The sequence below is a fragment of the Python bivittatus genome, unplaced genomic scaffold, assembly GCF_059951505.1.
Source record: "Python bivittatus isolate LINGU-HERP-01145 unplaced genomic scaffold, Pbiv_v1 ctg000790_np1212, whole genome shotgun sequence".
Classification (NCBI taxonomy): Eukaryota; Metazoa; Chordata; class Lepidosauria; order Squamata; family Pythonidae; genus Python; species Python bivittatus.
Genome location: NW_028277110.1, coordinates 2,574,898 through 2,594,000, shown reverse-complemented (window position 1 = coordinate 2,594,000; position 19,103 = coordinate 2,574,898). Strand labels below are relative to the sequence as shown.

Genomic DNA, 19,103 nt, shown 5'->3' with positions numbered 1-19,103 from the left:
ATCGTGTTTTTAGCCTGAATGAATTACTGTAACTTGCTACTCAGCCTCTTTTCCAAAATTCTCAGAGACAAACATTACAGGAATGGATTTCCTTCCATCCGTGGCAGCATGTCAAGGAAACCATAGCAACCCCTTTTATGGGGAGAGCACAAGAATGCGCAAGGCTTCATGCGCATGACCTCAAAGCAGATGCCGTCTGAGCTTTTCCCAAGAAGTCAAGGGAGGTGGACATTTACGTTTCTTCCGGGCAGAGATGTCTGGAAAGACTGGATCACGCAACCTTCGGGGGCGAGGCCTGACTCAAGAAAAATTCAGCCAAGGGTGGACAGGGCAAGCCACTCAGGGGAGGAAATGAGAGATCGAAATGTGTGTCACCCGTCTTGTGCATCAGCAACATCAAGAAACAACAGTTTAGCAACGTGTTGCCGTCACCAGTACCGAAATAGATAACCTATCAAGAACACACAACCTTGTTGTGTCTGGATAATGAAAGCAAAAAGAAAACCCTGAAGAATTTATCTGCGTAGTCCCGGGCAGGAGAAAACCTCCTATTTTGTACATCGTTCAAGAATGGAATGATCAGTCCGTGCTGATGTAGTATATTTGGTTTTATGTATAAAAGAAACACCAACCTGGCTCTGAAACTGTGGCTGTTATATGTGGCTTTTTTCCTTTTTCTTGTGGAGATGGGGTTTATGCTGAGGCAGGGAATCCTATTTTGATTTATGTATTTTTAGATTGTATATTTTAGATTGCCTTGTGCAGTGCAGAGATAGAAACCTGCTAGATAAAGGAAAGGAACCTAAATAGAAAATACATATTCGGATTTATATACTAACCCAAATGGCTTTTTTTCTAAACTTCATATTACTTTGTTTTTTCTTGAAATATATCAAGCAAAGGTTTGCTGTCGTCATCGAAGGGGTGGAAGACGTCCAAATTTCTTTTACCACTGGAACGAAGTGGGTCTGGCCCTGGCCATAGTCCAAGTGAGAAAATAGCATCAGTGGTTTATGAATGTTCTAATTCTGGGGTGGGAAAAACTGCTTGATATAATGAAGAAAGACAGATAAACCCTAACACCAGGTTAAAACCATAAAAACATAATCAGACGCATTTACAACCCATACATTATGAGCAGGATGACCATCTAGCAAGCTCTTTCCCTTGATCAGATCCCCAAGCACAGTTTTCCCACAAATTTTTTCTTTTGTTCCACAAAAACCCTGAAAGTGGTATAGAGTTATGAATCTTCAACCAAGAATTTCAAAGGTAAAAGCTCCCCCAAATGTGAACAAATCAACCCAGAATTCTCAATCAAGGCACCAATGACCAGGCTCAAAGTCTCTTAGTCTGGACACATTATATTAACCCAGTGCTGGGAAAGGTGGATGGAAAGAGAAGAGGAGGAGGACCAGCAGCAGGTGGATGGACTCATTTACAGTGGTGATGAGTGCACCATTGGGAGACCTGAAAGAACAGGCTAGGCATAGGTTGTCTTGGAGAAAATCTATTTATGTGGTTGCTAGGAGTTGACAATGATTTGATGGCACATCATCAATCAAGTTGGACTCAAGTCTTGAGGACTACAAGAAGCCAACTAGGCAATATTCCTGGCAATGGCAAGGAAGTGGTTTGTCATCAGCTTCGCATTATGCCAGCCTAGTTAGTACTCAGTGGGTGAAAGTTCCTCCTTGCATAGCATGTGCCCTGAAGGGTTCTCTCCTGCTCTGCTGAGTGTTGAACAAAGAAGAAAGATTCAAATCCTTTGTGTTGTACAAGGAAACCTCCCCTAGTTTGAGAGATTCCAAGATTACAATCATTCTTAAAGGAAAGGAAAAGTAGTTTTACTGGGTGCTATCTTGCTCATCAATCTGCAAAGGAGGACCTGATATTCTCTTACCATGGGGGTTGCCTCTGGCTCAGGCACATCCAGTATGGAGCCCTTGGATGAGTCTGATGAAGTAGGATTATACAGGTTAACCCTATCAAGTGTAGATTATGCTAAACCATGCTACTTGCTTATAGGTACTGTTGACAAGACATAATCATCCGTCTAACATATGCAGATTCGGTGATGGCTGTGCATTGTTTGGGCTGGAGGTGTCAATAGTTTGCTTCCAGTCACCCCTCAATCAGCCATTTTCCCCTCCCATTGCTGGGGTTTAGGTTGACTTTTAGGTGAACTTTGAATCCTAACTGACACATACACTAGCTAGTTTTCACCTAACAATGTCGGGCAATTCCTTACCCCGCAGCCTCCTTATAGGATGTTCTCTTTAAAAAAAAAAAAAGAATAATCTACTGTAGCTTACAGATTTGGTATTCTTTGCAGGTCTCCTGTCCAGGTACTAACCAGCTGCCAACTCTGCTTAACTTCCAAATTCAGACAAAGGTGGCCTAGTGTTGCTACCTAAGACACCAAAAAGTGTCCCTATTCCAGTTAAAATGAGCAGAATTGTGATGGGTTTAGTTCAGTGCATTGGGAGAAGATGGCCCATTGCAAGCTGATCTACCACCTGTTCTCTACCGCTTCTTCTCCCCACCCCCCAGGAACAAAAACAGGGGGAACAACAACTGGCAGAAAGCTTCCTTGAAGATACAAACATTGAGGGTCACTTCCTTATCTTCTTCTTGTTTGAAAAGTAACTATGCTGCCAGCATATGCCAGAGAAAAGGGAACTGAGAAGTTTCCTTCTCCATGTTCATTTTCCACTGGAGATGTCAGCCTCTGTGAGTTCATTTTCCAAAAGAAGAAAAAGAAGTGGGTGGGTAGCATTACCTGTAACTTAGCATCTCATGAAGTTTGGGGCTGTGATGGAGACCAAAAGAAATGGGTTGAAACCTGAACAGTAGTGCACGCCAAGAGCATTGTAATGAAATGTTATAGGGAACAAACAGTTGCCGTATAGAAGCTTCTATATAGCTCAGGGCTGAGCTGATGGATTCTCAGTTGTCTCTGAGTTTGTTTCTTTTCCTGCAGATGTCTCGTTGCTAAGCTATTCTGCAGAAACCCCTCCAGGAACAGAAGCAAACTCAGAGAACTTCAAGAACAAACGTTGGTTTGTAATAGGTCCAATAGGTTGTAATTGGCACCAGTTTTTACTGGAATTCAGAATTTCATCGAAAGCATGCTGTTACAAACATGAGCCAGTCAGATGGGCTGAATTGTTCTGAAACAATGAAAAAGAAGCATTATTGTTGCATTAATTCCATTCGCAAACAGGATACAGTGACTATCTGCTAAATAAAGTCTACCTCACTACCACAAAAATCATTACTGCAGAAGTTAGAGAGAATATACTTTCCATGCAGAGAATACAGGAAAAGATTCACACAAACAGAGAGGAAGTTTTGGTCCACAGGATTATCAAGAATCCATCACCATTTACAAAGATTACAAATAGGGAAATAGATATGCTTACATGAGCAAAAAAGCAGGACCGTACACTGAATAATAAAATACATAATAGCAAAATAAAATAAAAAATACCAGGATTAGCAGAATAAAATATCAATATTTTAAGGACCATGGCTGGTAACTCCTACAATTTGCTTAAAAGAGGCCAGTGAAATAAAGGGAAATGTGGGAGAGGAAGTCTAGAGTTTTACTTCCTCGTGCATAGCTCAACTTCGGTTCTATTTAAATTCTTAGGAAACTATTGCCAGACCGTGGTTAGATGAGAAGTTGCTTTTATGCACATGGATATTTTCACATGGTTTGCCTAATGCAAATGCTCTTGTCCCTGGCAAGGCAGCAGTGGCTAGATATGCTCCTAATGCACCTCTGTCTTCTCCCTTTCTTTCTTTAATGCTTCCTATTTGGAGAAAATGACACCATAAGGATGGGGTTCTCACATCTCATTAAACCATCATGCAGTCTGTTGGTCTCCTTTGGCACTGGGGCTCATCCACCAGGACTTATTATGGCTGACGATGATGTGTAAAGCCATCCACCTGTGGTGCATGCAGAAAACTATCATTAGACAAGCTATGGCTTAGCTCAATGCATAAACCAAATCAGGATGTCCTTCTTGTGTGAGCAGTCCAACATCCATAAGGTTTAACAATGTTTTTATAAAATTAATATTTAAAATAATATCTGAAGATGATCTCACAGCACTCTTCCTTGACCTGGTGCCCTCCAGGTTGGTTAGATGTCAAGTCCCGTCATTTGTGGATGGACGAAGGCAGCTTTAAAGTAAGCGGACAACGGGTCAGCTGGTCAGTGAATGCAGCCTATGGGGAAGTTGGGGAAGATTGTCTCCAGGCTGAGAGGTAAGTGGCCACAGCATAGCACAGGAGTGGCAGGGAAGAATTCAGGCTCACCAGGGACATCTGCGGGAGGTGGGGGGAGGTATCAAAAAGTCAAGACGGTGACCCTTGGCTTTTTTGATTCACAATTTAAAACCATGGCACTTGTGAGAATCCATGCCTTAAGACCACAACTGCAGAAAAACCCCATTTTTGGAAGCCATTAAATAGTTTGGTTTGGTTTGGTTTAGAGTAAATGAAAGGATGGGCAACCTCTTTTGAGCCAGGGGGCCTCACTTAGTCTTGGATCCACAAGGGTTTACCCCTCAACTGTCCCCACCACCACCACCAAGGAAAAATCTGCCAATATTTTAAGGCACGAAGTGGGGACTTTCAGTCTCAGCATTTTAATCCCTTAAAATCCCCCAAAAGAGGGTCTGAAAAGGCTGGCCTAACAGAAGATTTCTGGGGGCGTTCTGTGAATAAAGCCCCGTTGATAGTTGTATGAACCAGTTTCTGGTAGCATTGTGGTCTCATGAACAAATATGGACTATCAAAAAGCTGTTGTTATAAATTACATGGCTTATCATAATGTATAAACATAGCAGTCATGGATAATCTCTGTGTTACATTATTTGACTACCCTTTGAATTCAGTGATTAAAACTGAAAGGAGAATGAGAGTCAGGCTATTTTTCAAAAAATTAGCTCTTTCATTTAAACATTCGTTGTTTTTAAAAAGTTGCATGTCACCCTTCAGACCGAGCTGAAACTTTGCCAGTGACTGGTGTTAAAAGATTGGCAATGTTTGCATATTTTTTTCTGCTGGAGAAAGAGTTAATAAAATGGGCTAATTTGGCACCAGTTTTTACTGGAATTCAGAATTTCATCGAAAGCATGCTGTTACAAACATGAGCCAGTCAGTTGGGCTGAATTGTTCTGAACTATAATTTGGTTGCACAGCTGAACCATTATTTACAAGTTATTAGAAACACAGAAAGAGAGGAAATGGAAAATGCATCCAGAGACTTTCTTGGCAAGCTGTCACCAACTTGCTTCAGTAGAATGGGAAAAATCCAAACATATCCTTTGGTATTAACAGTGGAATGTCTTATAAATAAATTGCTGGCTTTTCGCTTGAAGTCACCAATATCTAAAGAGCTGGCTTACAGTTATACTGAAATTCAACCCAAATCTGCACTTTTGTGGCCTGCATCTATTTTGCAACAGTGCGTGTGCCAAATGAGAAGTTCATCCACAAGGAACAGGAGCATAAGGCTGCAATATGTGAAGAACATTATTTTCAATGGTTTCTTAGAACAATTTCACTAACCTAAAACAAAAGATTCCCAAGGCTAAAAATGGTGGAAGGAGAATGAACAAGGCCAAAAACTGGAGCAGAGGAGACATGATGCAATACTAAACTGCGAAATGGGGATTTTCTCTCCTCTGAGTAACTAACTATTATGGAGCCATTAGGTATTAGTAGACCAGAAGACATTTTCAAAGATAAAATTACATCAGAGTTACAGGAAAAACTTGAATGTTGGCCACAGCAGGGTTCTTTTTAAGACTTCATAACTGATCAATAATTCTCCTCCTCCTCCTCCTCCTTCTTCTAGATTATATGCAAAAGGACTTCAGATGATATATTCTGGAAGATGCATAGCTCCTGTCCCTTCCTTATCGACCCCAATGTTTCCTTCTCCCCAGAGGGCATGCCATAACAATTATCTTTATTTCTTCTTTCACTACGAATATTTTAAGCCACCGCCAGAGTGCCAGACCTAACAGAGAACCGGAAGGAGCAGCCACAGAAAACGGAGCCACAGAGAGCTTTCATACGTTTCTTACACGAAGGGCCTGCTCTAATTGAATTATTCTTGAGTCAAATTCCACTAGTCTCTATTCTATTTGAATTTCCATTTTCAGAAATTATGAGAGAGGAACCCAAGATACTGTGCATTGGTTTGTGAACCTTATTAAACGATTCAAGGATTGAACCTAGGTCACCAAATAACTTTAGAGAGGGAAGGTTGTAATTTATAGTACTGTAGAGGACACTTAATGTTCCCTTGGCCACTGTGACTCCCCAGACACCTTATTTGTAGTTCTTCCAAAATCTAGAATCTAACAGTCAAAATTAGGCAGCAAAATGACTGGATTTTCGCTACGCAATTTTTTTTGGTTGTTATTTAAAATTAAAGGTGTTGTTCCCATTCTCCCACCACGTTGTAGAGACTCTGCTTCTAAGCCTCATACTCAGAAAGTTTTGTAACAGTTCTGGGAAGGGAGGGAGGGAGGGGAGATGCTAAGACCTGAATCTGGGAATGCTTGTTTAGTCCTTCCACCTGTTCTTTGGAAAACATAATGAATGAAAAAGAAGCTTGCTGCAGATTAAAAGAAAGAGTTGAAAAAAATATGCACAGTAGGTTTGAAAAGCCTTTGTCAATATCTGACAGCAGTTTTCACATTAAAAGTACACACAAGCACACTTTGCCTATCTAAAATTGGCATCACCTCTCTGGCTACTAAATAAGAATTCATGTCGATAAATGTATTTCTCTGCAGGGCTTAAATAAATTGGGCTGATGTAAAGTGGGCTGCTAACACACATCTGGAACAGGGCCATGTTGTGTTATTGTTGTACAGCACCTCTGCACAAGACAGTAAGGGACAGGACAGAAGTGGGAGGTCCCACAGCAGACCTACCAGGACAACTGTAGCTGAGTCAATACCTGCCCCCAGCTGGTCACCTCCATCCTTTTTCTCCATGTACCACAGATTGCATGGAGGGGAGGCGTTCTTTGATTTTCCTAAAGAAAGCGCTGTCCAGACTAGAACACTTTGGATGGGCTTCCACCTGTCATAGCAGGGAGCTGCCTATGAGATGGTGGCTCCTTCATAAGGACATCTCTTTAGCAAACACTAAGAGGTGCGTCTTCCCCCTGTGGATGAGCCCTAACTCTCTTTTTCAACACCAAGTTACAATTTCCTCTGTTTACAAAGTAAGGTCATGACATTATATTGCCTGCAGGACTTATTCAGCTAAGCAATCTGGTTGTTGGCCCGTGAAAGGATGGAAAATGATGATTCTGTATGGAATTTCAGCAGAAATCTAAACAATAGGAACCAAGAGGTTAAGCTGTGGCAACTATATTTTAAACTGTTTTTCAAGAACTGGCAAAGTAGACATTGTAGGAAAAGAGCTGTATTAGTCTATGGTAGTCAAAAATCAGGAATCTGGTAGCGCCTTTTCCGACAAACCAATTTTATTAAACAGTGTCAAGCTTTGTGAGTTGTCTTTAATTAGTTGGAATTTATTAATCAGAAGAACAGGCCACCGTATCCAAAATATTTTGAAAGATCTCCTGCTGATGTTAATGGAATGACATGGTGACCCTGAATGAATCATGAAATCCATTGTGGACTTCCTGCAAGCCTTTCACTATGTGGTCAGACTAAGAAAAATAACGCAATGCAACTTTCGCATAGATGGGGTGAAGATGAGGAAATGTTCTGCCTCCTTGGGGCTGAGCCTTGGTGGTTGAGCTCTTCCTCTTTTTTAATATCTTGAACTTGAATTTATCCCCAAAGAGGCAGCTCTGGAGTTACACACCGAATATGGTGCTTCATCTGAAGTGGGAGGGAGGAAAGAATGGGAGAGCCCATTTCAAGGGACGAAAGGCTTGAACAGGGTTTATCAAGTACTCAATATTTCATTGTGTACAAGGACATTTTGAAGGACCTCTTCGGCAGGGTGATGCAGAACTTGATAATATTTATAGTTCTGTTCAGACAGTTTTGAGAGCCATGAGACATTGCTTTTATCACAAGTTTCTAGCTTAGTTGCATTCTTTTTCTAGCTCCCTCATCCTCACACCCATAGGCCTTCTTCATACTGCCCATTAAGCCATGATGTTGATTAACTGTTGAATAAACCCAGCCATCATGATGCCAAACCATGATGAATTGGTTAGCATGATATCCAAATCCAGCCAATTGGGGCTTGCTTAGTAAACCATGTTTAAACAAGCCATGGCTTACTTCAGTGTGTGAATATCAAATTAATGCTCCAGAGCCAGTATTATGATGTGGCTTTTCAATTACATTAGGAGGCTTAACCCTCACCATTCTAGTATTACTGAACTATAAATCCCAGCGCTCCACGTCGTTGGGCTGATTACGTTCCCTAGTAGTCAGTTCAGAAACATCTGGAGGACGGTAAATACATTATAATATTTACATGTTGTAGGATACATATACATGTTACAGAAAATACTATTGAACTCAGCATGACTTACTTCTGAGTAGATCTGCATATGATTATACCTGACAGCTGTTCAAAGTAGACCGGACTAGGAAACCAAAATCATGCAGGCAATATTACTTTCATTATAAAGATATAGTAAGAGAATCTTGCAAGTTTGAATGCGTTTCCCCACTCCCTCCCTTTATCTTAGTGAGAACGGGAAAGTCTTGTCTGAAATGTTTTCTTAGGTTACAGTTCTGGCCTGGAGTCAGGTTTCTTTTATCTGACCATCGTCTTGGTAGCGGCTTTTCCTCCTGTCCCTCAAGGACATTCCCGCACCCCACTACAACACTGTCACACTGTACTAAAAACCATATTAAACTTAACTTCCAGGAAAGGCTCTAAAAGTCCCTTTCTCACCCAGCTACCATGATGCTCTTGCATCTGTGTGCATCACACAGCTTGGTGCTCAAATATGAGGGTAGAGCTTTTGAAACCCTAACGTCCGTGAAGTCAGATATTATGAATGTTGTAGTGAATGTCTGAATGATGGTCTGTATTCAGGTACAGCTGGCACAAAATGCAGCGGTGCAGTTTCGAATGCCCCCGGGGGGGCATGTAACACCTCTGCTACATGAGCTGCTTTGGTTGCCAGTTTGCTTCCGGGTCCTATTCAAGGTGTTGGTTATTACCTTCAAAGCCCTGCATGGCACAGGACCAGGTTATCTGAGGAGCCGTCTCACCCCGGTTACTCCAGCTTGCCCCTCTTGGTCCAGCAGAAGGGGCAGGTTGCAGACCCCACCAGTCAAGGAATTCCGGCTGGTGGGTCTAGGCGGAGGCCTTTTCTGCCGTGGCCCCCGCCCTGTGGAACAACCGACCACCCGAGGTCCGGTGTGCCCCACTCTCAAGGCCTTCAGGAAGAGCGTGAAATCTTGGCGGGGCCAGATGGCCTGGGGGCCGGATGGGGGCCGGCATCGCTGGAACTGGCTGGTGGGGTGATTGATTCTACCCCCCCGCATCATCTTGAATTTTATAGTCTTTTTATATAGTATGATTTTTTTTAGCTAATTTAATGTGGATATTTGATGTTCGATTTTAGTTGTGAGACGCCCAGAGTCCCCCCCTCCGGGGGAGACGGGCGGCACGTACATTTAATAACGGATGAAAAATAAATAAATGCACGAATAGGAGAAATGGCTCGAGAACCGCCACCCCGGAGAAGCCGCGTTCTAGAGAGAGCTGCGATTCTCTTTCGCTTCGCAGGGACCGCCCGATCCCCTCGCCGGGCCCTCACGAGGCGGGCCGCGGTTTCTCAGGGCCGAGCGATCCCGGGAGGGGGGGAGGACCAGCGAGCGGGCGCCCCGCAACGAGGGCGCGGGCCGCGCCGGGGCCGGTTCCGGTTCCCCGGGAGCAGAGCCGGGACTGCAGGGCGGGGGGAGCGAGGCCGTCTCCGGACCGGGGGCGCTGCAAGAGGAGCGGCCGCGGGGCGAATTTTGCGGCGGCGGCAGCAGCAGCTCAGGTCGCCCCAGCGCCAGCCGAGCGCCCCGCTTTGCCACCACCGGCTGCCTCGGCAGGTCCCTCAGCGGCCCTGGCGCCGCTTTGCGGCCCGCCCCGCCCCTTCCTCCTCCCAGAGGCCGCCGGGCACGTCCATCCCGCGAGCGCCGTGGCGATTGGCCCTTTCCAGCGCGCCCCCGCCCCCCCGCGCGCTACCACCCTCGCGCCCCCTCGCTCAGCCATTTTAAACGGCGCGAGGCGGCGCCGGTGGTGGGTGAAGGGGATTTGTGCTGCCGTCGCGGGGAGCCGGTCGAACCGCCGCCGACGAGCCCAGGAGGACCCGCGTCCCTCTACGGTGAGCTCGGGCTGGGCGGGGGGCCTCGCGGGCGGGCGACGGGGAAGCGGCGCGCGGTCTCCGAGTCTCCCGCCCTCCGCGCATCTCCCGTGGTCGTCGGGATGAGGCAGGCGCGGCTCGTCCCCGCATCTGCGGCCGTCGGGAGGGGCGGCCCGGCTGGCGGGGTCTCCCCGCCACGGGCAGGCAGCAAGATGGCCCTTTTCTCCGCCTGGGCTTCGGAGGAGCCGCGTCCTCGCCTTCCCTGCCGGCGGATCGAGCCCGGGGGCTGCGGGGGTGGCCGGGAGGCCTTTCCGGGCAGGGCTGCCTCCTTTTCCCCCCACCCTCCCTGCAGCCAGTGAACGGCTCCTTCCAGGAAAGCCGAGCTGATTCATGGGTGCTCTGGTCTCTTGGGTGCAGGGCATCCAGAGTGGGTGCACGTGGGTGCTCAGCCTCTCCCCGGGTTTCGAGAGGCGTAATCAGTTTTTTTTTCCCAATTGGCTGATAACCCATCTTGCTTTCAGCAGAGGTGGGGATATTCATATCGCTATATTTATGCCAATTGCATACGCGCGGATATGGGTGTGGACAGAGGTAGGAGCATCTCCCTCTGTTTTCCTACCTGTAGATGCGTTAATCTCTATAGATATATCCAGAGATAATAGAGATGCAAATGTGTACAGAGGTAAAGGCATACGGATGTAAATTGGCGTGCAGTTCAGGTATCTATGTAATGCTATGTCTTAATTGAGAAAATCGATCTATGTGCTGTGTGGGAGTCGAAAACAACCTGATGGCAGGTGGTAATAATAATAATAATTATATGTGTTTGTGTGTGTGTGTGTATGTATATGTACACACATACACATTATGTTTTGTGTGCATGTGTGTATGTAGCATGTTTGTGAGTATATACACACCCAGACACACACGTACAGAGAACGAGGTGGGGGGCTTATTAATTTAAAAGGAAAACCCTTGTATGGATGACTTTCCGCCCCTTTAACTCTAAAAGAAGATGTGGTCATGGTTAGGCAGGTTTCCTAGTTTAATGAGCTGGAAGTCACAGACATCCTTTGATGTTCATCCATCTCTGAAAGAGCCCATTTGGACCACGTGCAGAAAGGAAGCGAGCTTGGCTATTTCCTGAAGAAAGAAACTTTAGAAAATTAGATGCTTCCTAAATCAGCTACAGTCCTGTGATCTGTTGGATCTGTTGTTGCGTGGGACTTGTTGCTTTGCTGGGGAGGGAAACCTGTCACAAAACACGAGCCAGGGATCAACCCGGTGTCCTGCCACCCCATCCCCAAAATGAGGGGTTTCCAGGAAGCCCAAATGTACGCCAGGTTATGTTAGTTTTCTCTCGTTGCAATAACTGGGAGGAATCAGAACCTTTCAGACAGGGCCTTGGTAGAACTTTGGATAAGACAGTTACTCTTTGTAGAATGTCCTCCTGCCTGTGTGTTCTCTTTTCTCTTGCAAAGAATCTTTTAAGATAGCAACTTCAAGAGGTGTAATCTGTTGCAGTGTTTCTCAACCTTGGCTGCCTGAACATGCGTGGACTTCAGCTCCTAGCATTTCCCACACTTCTTCAAGTTGCCATGGTTGAGAAACACTGTTTTATTGCAACAGAAATTTAAAAAAAAAAAGCTTGTGGTACCTTAAAACTGCTAGATTCATTCTGGCATATATTTCTGGTCCACAGAAGCTCATATCAAAATATATCTGTTGCTATTTTTAAGATGTTGCCATTCTATAGTATGTTGTTATCTAGAATAGTATTTTTAAAAAATCAGTAGGGATATCTATATTTTTGTCAAAATCCTTCCTGTGGTTCTCCCCTTTGCATGCTTACTTGGATGTAAATCCCCATGTTGTAGCCAAGTCATTGACAAATCCATGCACTTAAAAATATATCCTATACCTACAGCTTGGGCAGTGGGTGGACAGATGAATGTATGCCTGATTCTTCCAGCCTGACCACAATCTTACTAGAGAAAAGATAAAGTATATAGGACCTTCTGTGAGGCAGCTGAAAGGTTGAGAAGTGGGTGAGAGAAACAGGATTTCTGTTTTGACAGTACATGGACTTAAAACAACAGTGTACTGTTAAATGTCCAGGAGAAAAATACTGTATTAGGGTTATATTTTATTGTTTATTTATTACTAAATTTGTTTTTGTCAGTTTTATTTTATGTCTCATCGCCTGAGGTTTTCTTTTAGCTAAGGAGACCAACAGCACAACCCTATGAGTGTCTGCTTAGAAGTCCTGTTGAGTTCAGTGGAACCCATTCCCAGTTCAGTGGTGATGGACTCACCTGGTGCTGGACTTGACTTGAGGGAGACTTCATTTTTGTATGCACCACACTGACCTGGGAGTAAGCCCCACTAAGCCAAGTAGGTTTAGTTCCTAATAGATACATAAAGGCATATATGTTATTCTTACATTTTAATAATCTATTCAGGTTTTATTGTGGCTTCGAAGAGGGAAAATTAATGTCTGCTATGTTCATAGCAGTAAGGTTGCATTGAGTATTGAAAGCAGTTCAGCTGCTAATGCAAAATTGACTCCTCCCTGTTCTAGCCAATGAAATGGCTCCAAGATTATTTGATAATGAAGTTAGAAAACAATGATGGGAAATGGGAGATGAAACAAATGTACAAAGAAGCAAACCCCATCTCTAAAGATGTGAAAACTGAATGAAAGCTGGATCTTTGAGAGGGAGGAGGAATAAGAAAAGAGAAATAGTGGAAGGTGCAAATCTGAGAAAGGACTGCAGGAATACAAGATGACTGATGGTCTGGGCGGAAATGCATGTGAACAGTAGTGAAGACAAGGGTAGACATCATGTCATGAATGAAGCGGGAGTAGGAATTGCAGTCTAACTGTTGGGGGAGCATATGCCTGTCTTCCTGGATGGGTGCTCGCATTTCCAGATCTGCCACCAGCTGCTTTTCCAGGTGATTGAGATATCCAGTAGCTGTGTGACTAATATGCAAAATCCTGTTATCCAAGAAGAGTATTCTTGTTGGTATGAAGAATATGAGTAGATGTAACCGAACTGTTTTGTCTGTGAGATGAAGAGGAATTACAGTATGGTGGAAAATAGAATTTGACTGGGAAAGTGTGCCTTTTGCCTTTGCTTGTGCTTTAGGTGTGGCACGAAGGATGCAAATCAGGAGTATTTTTGTTTTCAGCCTCACTCATCAGTTACTGTACCTTGCTGTAATGGTTATTTTTCCTTATTTTGCTGGACTCCTCACTGAGTTGCTTATATTTTCTTCTGCGATGCTTACATATATTGAGATAGGGCCTTGATCAGGTTCCAGATTAGACCCCCTCCCCCCCCCCCAATGAACCAATCTGGATTTTTATCTTCGCATTTCCAGGCTCTTGGCGGGAATGAAGCCGGTCTCTGTTGTTCTTAGAGGTAGTCACATCTTTCTGACTTCAGATGAGCTGGCTCCCTCATGTCCTTAGTGCTTACGGCGCAGCCTCTTCCTCTTCACTCCCCCTTCCCAGACGCAACTCAGGAGGCTGGGCTCCGGATGTGGCCTGATGCTGATGTAACGGGCTAAAAAAAAAAAAAAGACCTGGAAAATGTGATTCACTTCTGAGGAGAATCCAAGGTTGTACATTTCATCTTGTCAATTATGATAAGGAACACTACAGATTTAACAAGCAGATGTTCTCTTTCTCCGAAGATAAAAGATCATCAGCTGTATTTTACCTTTCCTTGGAAACCAATAGATTCAGGTGGCATTTTGGGATCTGACAAAATAACATTTGGGCTTAGCATGCATGCTGTATTTCGGAAAAGCGGACAGTAGCGTGATAGCTATTCGTTTGTGTCATGTTATTAGATAGCTTATCTCTTGCATTACTCATGAATGGTGTTGTGCTTTTTGTTTTTATTACTACTTATGTCTGGATGATGCTTCCTAAAGGCAAGATGACAAGGAGATTATTAAAATAAAGGTGCATTGCAGTATAGAGACAAGGGGATTAAACGTGTCTTTGCAATAAGCCTAAGTCAAGCTTGATTCCTGGGAGAACATGGATGAAGGTTTCATGTAATTTTCATAGTAGCAGTATGGCATTTTTGTTCATGCCTTCTTCTGGGATGTTTTCTGGCTTTTGCATGTAGTCTATAGCTGTAGGATATCCGGGTGGTCTCCTATCCAAGTACTAACCAGATTTGATCCTTGGTTTTTGGGGGGATCCACCAAATTTGGTGACATGTTGCTATCTGGTATGACATATCTCAGAATAGAGGAATTAATTGCTTTGTTTTTTTATTATACTTATTATTGGTTGCTTTGCTACGTGTTGTACTTATAGGACTTGGTTCTCAGACTAAGAATTTGAGCACCCAATGTGTAAAGAAGCCACAACTCTCACTTTATCAGAGGAGAGGCCTGTTTTTACTTTGGTTCATCATGAGGATGTAAAGAAAAGACTGGGAAAGTCACAGCCCTAATATATGTGTAGATATAGTGGTTATGCATTGAAAATAATTCACGTGCTAAAATTCTCATATCATTACTGTTTTAGCTTAATAGATCTTCTTAAAGTTCTAGTGTGTTAAGTTCATAAAAATTGTGCTTGGAAATACAGTAATCACTTTCAATTCAGGCATCTATCAATGTCTGACACTTGTTTTAGGTGGCAATAGAGTCACTTTTGCTTTCTTTATCATTCTAGCTATAAATATGACAGAATGAATAAGATTATTGAAGGATCTTTCTTTGGTTTCAATAACTAGTTGAACCTCTTGTGTTAATTATTAAATAATTGCAGGTGGGCATTTTTCATGCTTTTCAATTTGGATTTCAATTTTTTTTTTTTTGGTCTCATTTGGAAAAAAACAAGCCAATATCTAAGTTTAAATCCAAAATAAGGCAGAATTAGGCCATGAAGAAACCATGACTGTGTCTTAGGGATAGCTCTGATATATACCTGATTCATGGGTGATACCTTCTTGAGAATCCATCCAGTGAATATTAACCCATCACCTGCATCTTCAAAATCTAAAAAGTTACATTTTGAACTAAAAGCCAGTTAACTGAGAGTGGTTAAATCTCTTGACAAGTTTAGAAGTGAGTGATTCTTTACTATTATTAAACTAATATATTTACTATTATTTAAAAAAAAACACTCTGAATAAGTCTGTTTGGCTCCAGACATAATACGCCAGGGATTCAAAGAAAACATTAGCTTTTGCTGGTAATATGCTTTTGATAACATGTAAAGCATGGCCATAATACAGCAGCTAGTGGGAGTTGCAGAAGGAAACATTCTTGTTGTAAAAGCATGCAGGATGCAAGCCTTAATACTTGAAAACATTGTCCTCTGAATTGTTTATCTCAGGATGTTGTTTCCAGTTGGGCTGGCTTTTCATGAAAAAGAAATTTGAGTATCAGATCCTGTAGGCATGCTGAACTATCCTCCTCTTGTTATTAAATAGCTGAAGTAATTGGCTTCTGGCTTGTTCTCAGTAGCCATAACTCTTTTTGTAACAGTTCTCCTAGACTACGAATTGACAGATTACTCCTGTTTTTCTCTAGGACACGCTGAACCTGTTAATGGGAAACATGCAAATACTCAAATGTTCTCTGTTCAGGTCCTTTTGTTTCCTATCCTGTCATACTCTGTATACGAAGGGCAGAGATTTTGCATAACTGTTTTTCAGAAACATTTTTTATTGAACAGCATTAAATAGCAGGTAAATATTCTATTGTATTAATGTTTAATTCTGGTGAATTACTTTTTACAAAGTATTGCATATATTGAAGTATATGGAGAATGGGCTAGACATCTTTATAGATGTTTAGGTCATTTCGATGATTTAAGCTATACTTCTACGCTGCAATTGGAGCATTAACATTAAAGCAGTAAGAAAACATTAATCAATACAACTAATAAAACGGAAAAACAAAGCCATAAATCCTTTAGAATATTTAGTATATTTATGGCAGCCATCAGCTCCTCTTATGCATCAAAACAGTGGGTCTTAGCTCAGCCCTGGGAATTGTCAGCTGGTGGACCTCTTGAGGGAAAACCTTAATTTGGGATGCTGTTAAGGAGATGGATCTGTCTTCTGTCACCACACTCTTGATCCAGGCTTCTACCATCTCTAGTGCCATGGTTGTGTTCCAGGATGGCACCATGTACAGTTGGATTACAGCAGTCCAGATCAAAAGTCGCTAGCCCATGGGTCATGTAGGGCAGGCTAGTCCAAGAATGCCAGTACTTGGTCAACCAGCTGAGCTGAGCTGAGGTGCTCGGTGCTACTAAGACCCGTTGTGTTTGCACCAGTTTCTTCAGGGAAAATACAGAGCCAGGCTGGGAGCAGACTTTCTGCCCAGTTCCCAGATCCAAACATCACTTATCAGTGAGATTTTAGTAGGATTGTAAATTGAGTCATTAGACTGATTTGAGTTAATTGTGTTAATGACTTATGGAGCATAGATACAATCCGTACTTGAGTTGTAATGAATTAGAGGCAAATTTCCAGACTATGGTTATGCTAACTGAGGGGCTATTGCAGGAGTCTGTGTGTGTATCCAGAAACTTAAGGTAACAGTTATAATTGAAGCTCTTCCCCTTTTAAATGTGTGTTCATATGTTTTATGTGTGTTGCTCTGCTAATGGGATTCTATCTCTGCCTCCTTCAGTGGTGGCACATTGATGCATTGTTGTGTTGGCACGCTTGTTTTGGTGGGCTGGCTCCACCAATGACCCTGCAGTGTATCTTTTCCCCCAGGTTTAAAAACTGTTTTGCCCAATGATGCAACAAGCTGTATGAAGTTGTTAAACTGCTCAGAGCTCTTTTCCAAAGAAATCCTATTGCTGAGGAGGTGTCTTATGTTTGCAATTATAGTATAAGTGAATTCATTTTTTAAAGGGTTTCTTTCCCTTCATGATGATGCGTATTTTCAAATTTGGGGACGTTAACACCTGCGGCATTTGGGTTCTTGCCTCAGTTCCATCACATTACAGCATTAAATTATGATCAGAATTAAAAACAAAAACCTCGTATACCTATCATCTTAAATGGTAGTGACAATTTTTATTTTTAGTTCTGTTACAAGAATTTATCCCAACTTTTAACATATCTGTACAGTTTCTTGGGCATAAAAGACAGGAGTGCTTCCTACAGGGTTCAAAGCTTGTGTGACTGTTTAACTTTCAAGGTAATTTTTGTTTTAACTGCAAATAAATTCTTTATTGTGACCTCCTAAATGGAACAAACATTTTGTATCTTCAAAATACCCAAAGAGAACAGAATGAAACTTGGAGGCAATTGATACAGTTAAAAAACAGAGAACACTAATTTACTTCTGACATTTTCATTCTTGAGAGAGAAAGGATTGCAACTTGATTTCTTTGATTTTTTGGGGGGGCTGCTATAATAAAGAAAGCAAAATGTTATAATATGCACTGGTATGCTCATAAATCAGTTTCTGGGAACATCAGAATAATAATATACTGTTTTTATTAAAAATAGGTCATGTGAGAAGGTTGCCAAAATTTATCAGAAGCTAGAAACTAAACCCAAGGGCATGAAACTGTTGTGCAATCTTATTGAAAAGGTCATGCTTGCAGAAATGCCTTTAGGTGTACTATAAGGTGGTTTTAGACATGTCTAGGCAATACGAATCCTATCACAACTGGGGGGGAAAGTATGTAACAAGATTATTGGAGTAGCAATTAAAGCAGTGTTGTCCAAACTTGGCCACTCCCAGAATTCCCCAGCCAGCCATGGGAGTTGAAGTTCACTCATCTTAAAGTGGCCAAGTTTGGACAACACTGAATTAAAGGATAGTCTTATGAATAGTGTTGTACACTGTTCATGACAGATGGGCTTGGGGTAAAGCATTACTCAAGAGTTGCCTTTGATACAGATTTGATAGAGACCCCTTGCAACTGGTCTAAACTGGATGATAGCAAAATCTGAAAAAAAATAATACCCTGATTTTATTTTAATCTTATAGATTTCCAGTTTATAAATCTGAGCACTTTTTGTCTCTTTTCCCCTATGAGGATTTGTCTCTTTTCCCCTATGAGGATTCTGACCAAATATTATACCTTCCTTGGGACATGTTGTTCATGTTATCTTGACTCTGCCACCCAGTCTTTTAAGGTAGACAAATAATCTGCCCTGCAAAAAAGCACCCTTTCTGTAGTTAAAGGATGCTATTAACAATTGTAATAATTGGCTGCCTGAATGTCACCCTTGGACATAGCTGATCAGTTGAGCATCTCTCTCATAAGGGTCAAAACAAATGCAGTGGTAGCGTAGAGCCCATCTATAGATGTTCGATTTGGTGGTGTATTCTGGGTAGTAGCATGGTGATCTGTAGATTTTCTGTATAACATGGAGTTAATGAGTACATTGTGCAGTTTCACCATGACATCCAGGAAGTGGACTTGTTCTGTAGATGAATTAAGGCTGAGGTTGATGGAAGTTGTTGAGGTTGTTATGGAATTATGGACAAGAGATTCATGTATCATGGTTTATTTCTCTCTAAAAAGCCACATTCCTATTATTTGTTCTATTTAGTTCTTAGTTACATTCCCAGAACTAAAGTCCCCTTGTTTTTTTCTTGAATTCTCAGGCCAATCTTTTTTTTTTTCCTGCTACATCAAGGGTAAGGAATCTGTTTCAGTTTAACCTGGTTTGTGGGCAGACTTGCAGAAACCATAATTTGTAGCTGCATCCCAACTGAGCAAGGTATAATTCACCATTGAATTGGAAGTGAAGGAAAG

The 19,103-nt window shown here is 42.4% G+C and overlaps 1 protein-coding gene across 4 annotated transcripts in view; it reads left to right on the top strand.

Annotated features, from left to right (window-relative positions):
- The first annotated feature begins 10,239 nt into the window (after positions 1–10,239).
- Positions 10,240–19,103, top strand: part of ACSL4 (acyl-CoA synthetase long chain family member 4) — a 37,659-nt gene continuing 28,795 nt past the window's right edge. For all 4 annotated transcript variants that reach the window (XM_088129161.1, XM_088129160.1, XM_088129163.1 and 1 more), the window contains exon 1: positions 10,240–10,354. The gene's annotated coding sequence lies outside the window, so the exon portion shown is untranslated. The remainder of the gene's footprint in view (positions 10,355–19,103) is intronic.